General features: G+C 32.3%; 1 long non-coding RNA gene across 2 annotated transcripts; it reads right to left on the bottom strand.

The window, feature by feature from the left end:
• Positions 1-562: 562 nt before the first annotated feature.
• On the bottom strand, positions 563-5,062 carry LOC139896939 (uncharacterized). 2 transcript variants are annotated; one of them, XR_011776392.1, is made up of 4 exons: positions 4,754-5,062; positions 1,482-1,573; positions 1,113-1,363; positions 563-964 (listed from the first exon to the last, which is right to left on the bottom strand). It is a non-coding gene; the product is annotated as an uncharacterized lncRNA (long non-coding RNA). The 2 variants fall into 2 exon arrangements; XR_011776393.1 differs by having other exon boundaries at positions 4,809-5,062.
• Between the last annotated feature and the right edge of the window lie 202 nt (positions 5,063-5,264).

The raw sequence follows: 5,264 nt of genomic DNA, 5'->3' as shown, positions 1-5,264 counted from the left end.
TTTTATTTTATTTTATTACCTCCGTAAGAATAGCCCATATAATATTTAGTGGTTTAAGAGTCATTACTCATTGAGACTTATATATTTAATTAAATCGTATTTAATTAAATTATACTTTTCGAACTATAGGTTATAATTATATATCAACATATAATAATTGGTGTCTAAATGCTAAAGTGTGTGACCCCATAGGTTTGTATATAAGCGGTAGTATAGATTTGTGTTATGACGTGCACATTAATCCAACAGTAAATGCTATTAATGAATACAAATACAATTCAACAATCAATTATTTATAGGTAAAAGGTCACCATGTACTTGCTTCATGTCATTAAAAAAATGAATATAGTTTAAACTTAAAGTATTGAACCACCTTTAAAGCTCTAGGTCTTTCGTTGTATACAAAAATTGCACAACTTTACAAAGCATCAGACATAATAAGATAATAGGATACTCAACAGATAATTGAAATTACCCATGTGCTTAATTGTTCAACGTAGAAAAATGATCAAATAGTATGTAATATAACAATAGCAAATGCAACTTAGAAACAAAATTATAAAAAGGAATTTACAAATGTATACAACAACAATAGATATAACATACTTAAGAATATGTGCAGAGGTAATATTTATGCTAATTGCTACAATAGTACTAACAATCACTCTAATGACTCACTTTATACATGAGCCAAACCGACTACATCTAGAATTAGCGAATGAAAAAACTAAACAATCAAACCAATGTAAAAACATATAATGCATAATGAAAATAATAAACATCTATAGTTTGTACAAATAGCATAGCAAAAAAGAACATAAAACATCACCAACAACCAAAACATAATAAGAAATATGCACCTTCGGTATCAACTGCCATAGAACCCGAAAAAAATGACCTGAAGCTGTCGCGTGAAGTTATTATAATTGGATTCGCACCATGGCCAGTAATACCACATGGCTCCCTAATTTAAAATGATTGTCGCATTGTTAAAAAAATAACATAAGCTCTTACTCTATGACTATTACAATACATGCCCCAAAAGTAGTAATGTTGAAAACATACAAAACTTAAGCATTGGAATATCAACTAAAGCTACAGCAGAATAATACCAGTTGAAGATGTAGATAGCCCCTTGAAAGTATATGCAGAATATATCTTTTTATGGATTTGATCTCTGATTTGTGAAACCTTAATCAAGAATGTATGGAAGCCCCTAAAACTATTTTTATTTGGTATGCATACTGTCTTATAAGCCTGTCACCTATCAATTTGATAGGTGATGTATAGTATATCGTCTAATTTGTCCATAAACCATGACCCAAGTAAACATTTTGATTAGCCCTCCATCATATTCATAAGGCTGCAAAATCAAATACATCTTTATTACAATAAGAAACATAGCCAAACTATCAGCATCCAAACCAAGTACTAAAATGTTAATAACATGATCAATGAGAAAGACAAATTCAGTTTATTGCCAATATATTTTTAGGTTAAGAAATGTATCTTCCACCATGGTCAAGACCAATGTATGGCTTGCATCTTCTGATTATTTCTTCAAGTCGCCGAACTATATCATATAAGTAATAAAACCAAAGTCTTTAGTCAAATGATTTCAAAACTAATAAACATTACACAATAACAAAAAATTATACATGAAACTAATAAACATTACACAATGAACTGTGATAGCATATGATTTGTTTGATATTTGATGCAGGGAACGGTACTCTCAAAAAGTATTTGTCAATCATAAATAACAGAGGTTCATGTTTATTTTTGCAAGACCCTAATGTAACAACTTAATTTTAACAAACCCTAAACAATAATAAGGAAATCAGAAACACATACATTCATACATGACCATTACATCCCTACTAAAATATGAAATATCTGAAATGATAACGAAGCACATTTAACATCAAAATCAACCCCATTACATAATTTAATAACAAAATTGTAGCGACCCGACAAAATCATCATTGACGGCGCCGTCTACTTAGGTCCCGTTACGTGGTCATGAGTCTTTAAAACAACGTTTGACCAAAATATGTCGCATTCATTTCAATTATAAAGATGTTTCAAAGTTTACAAAGTAGTTCAAGTCTAAACATGTTACAACGTTTTAAGTACAATTGAAACACATGCGACACAAATTAAGTTAAGTCAAAAGACGCTCCACGTATGCATGTATACTCGACATCCAAGCAAGTATCAAAAATAATGTGCGGAAGCATGTATCACCTAGCGTTCAAGGACCTGAGAAAACATATAGAAAACTGTCAACGAAAAACGTTGGAGAAATCATAGGTGTAATAGTAAAGTTGTTTTTGAACCACAAGATTTAATATAGTTGATTATCCAAATCGTTTGTATTCCAAAAGTATGTTCGCGATCACCCAATTATCAAGACTTAACTGTTTTGTACCCCGTTACGTAGTGTTAGAACATACACTATACTCGAAAATATATTTCATCCGCTAACGGTAGCGAACCGTCCGAATGAGGGCTCGTCAAGCCCAATGTGATCACATAACACAAGTTCACGTTTACACCCTGCAAATGTAACTAATGATAATTGAATTGAGGCTTTCTGTTCTAACTCGCTGTGGAATGTTTGTTTTCGTACTTGTGTTCAAAGCATAAAAGTATGGTACGTATATGTTTCTCATCCCATAGTTTAAAAGTAAAAGTTGTTGAAAAAGGTGGGACTATGATCTCACCTTGAGTGCAAGCGTATAAAAGTACTTCGCAAGTAAACGTGTGCAAGAATGAATGCTAGTCTTGACCTAAACAAGTAAGTCGTATCAATAACGGTAAACACGATTGGTCAAAGTGTTCAATTAGTCATATGGCTCGTTACGACTCGATTATTATAGCATGTGAATCAAATTGTCAAGTCTCATGCAAGGTACAAGTATAAAAGCATGTTAGAATGATTGCAAAAGTATTCGGTTAAGTTTGGATAAAAGTCAACTTTGGTCAAGTCAAAGTCAACGAAAAAATCAACACGTTCGGGTCGGGTCTCAGACAATTTTTCTGAGTTTTAAAATCATATATGAGCATGTTAGAACAAGTTACATGTTAATCGGAGGTGCGTAGCATAGTTGGAATTAAATGTAAGTTGCAAATTTGGACAACCATTTTTCAAAGCTTTAAGCCGCGCCGCGGGTTAAAACTTGTTTTGGGGGTCGAGGCTTTTGATGGTCCCAGACCATCTGGGTTAGTGTTAAGCCGCGCCGCGGCTTGGAGGCCCGCGCCGCGGTTAGCACCTGATCGAAATTCTGGCAATTTTTCAAGTGTCATAACGAGCCAAACTTCAAACAAACATAATTAATGACCCATAAACATTTAAAACACACATCCTATATCGTTTGAAAGGTAATTTAACGAAGAACACAACTAAACATATTTCATTGACCAAAAACGTCATTTACAATAATCAAAACCAAATTGAATGTTCAATTAATGCTCATCATAAATGCTTTCAAGTTCATAAATACATTTGGTGATTCGGGAATTAAATGTACACATATAATACGCCGTTTCGTAGGTAATTACGCATACAATACAACTAAATACTTACAAACAACATTGCAAGTCATTTAATGCATCCAAAGTTCATTTTACTTCTATCAAAACCCTAACTCAAAATCATAAATTTAGCAATTATGTTTATGGAGTCTTTCTAAGTCAACCTACACATCAAATTGAAGCTAGTGATGCTAGTAACACATTTAATACATGAACTTTTAACATTTAACAACATTTAAGCAACCAAATATCAAGATCAAACACACCAAGTTTCAAGTTCATGCTAGTTACTTAAATAACAAGATCGAGCATATAATTCACATATTCGTGTTAGACTTGAGCCATAGACACTAATTAACACTTTTATAAGTTAAAAACATCAAGAACACAAAATCTAGTGTTTTTAGAAAATTACCCAAATGCAATAAAGTTGGTATGGATTTGAAGAGGAAGATGCAAGGATTCCAAATATGTAATTTCTTTGAATTGATGCTTGCTAGATCTTGAATAGATGATGAATCTTGTTGAGTGAGTTGAGAGAAAATAGAAGTATCAAAAGTTAGAAAAGGGAGGTGAATGGATGAGTGGAGGAGAAGGGTTTGACTAGTTGACCTAGTCAAACCTTTTGTCCTTTGGCAAGTTTAGTCCCTCAAGTTTCAAAGCGGGTGCGTGAATTACCTAAATGAGATAATTTAAAACGCGTTTTAACGGAAGATGTTATAATCATATAACGGACTTTAAATAATTAAACGGAAAGTAAACGGAAAAAGGCGGGATGTTACAAAAATCAAGCACATGTTATAAGCAAACAACCATTTAGCAGCAGCAACAGAAGAAAACAAAAATGCATAACATATTAGAAAAAAATATAACAAAATGCAAAAAAAAAAAAAAAAAAAAAATTACATGGACAAAAACAATCCAATACTTTCACAAATTCAAAAAGCACCAAGTAGGTAGATAACGAACCTGGCAACCACCAAAAACCTACAATACCATAATTAGCACATGATTATTCGAAATTAAAACTCAACCACGACCAAACAATACAAAAAACAAACATCGATTTCCACAAACCTACCACAATCGCAAAGCAACAACACAGATGATAGCAAACAAGACACAAACATATACAGACAACACTGTAATTTGGTTCATGAATTAACGCTTACGGATCAATGTTAAGCAATTGAAACAATAAAAAAACTGAAACTACCTGCAATCCATATCGGTGATTAATTCGAACCCTAAACTAAAGTTCACAGCAGTACCTTCTCTGCTTTGATTGATCGGATTGTTTGACGTGGATGAATTATCTGCGCAATTTTCACAAGTCGGCATAGTTGAAGATGGTGTGTGTTTAGATTTTTATTATTATCAAGCAATTGAAGTAATTGTGAGGTGATGAAAAGATGATTGATAATCAGTGATAGAATGAATAGATGAGAGGAGATGAAAACATGATTGAAAATCGGTGATGAAATGAGATAATGAAAAAAGTGAAAAACTAATTTTATGAGCCCTATTTTAGAACAACCCCAATTGAATGATGTTAAACGGGTGTTTAGGTTGTTAGACACATGTCATTTTTAAGTAATTATATATTTTTAATCTACTTTTAATTAGATAAATCTGAAGCTTAAGGAGGATTAAGTGAGGGACACGTCAGATTTATGTTACCGATTTATACATGTTTATGATTATAAAGGACAAACTATTATTTTTTT

Source organism: Rutidosis leptorrhynchoides, chromosome 3 (genome assembly GCF_046630445.1).
Source record: "Rutidosis leptorrhynchoides isolate AG116_Rl617_1_P2 chromosome 3, CSIRO_AGI_Rlap_v1, whole genome shotgun sequence".
Classification (NCBI taxonomy): Eukaryota; Viridiplantae; Streptophyta; class Magnoliopsida; order Asterales; family Asteraceae; genus Rutidosis; species Rutidosis leptorrhynchoides.
Note: the sequence above shows the minus strand (reverse complement) of the source record. Positions and strands in the feature narration are given on the sequence as shown.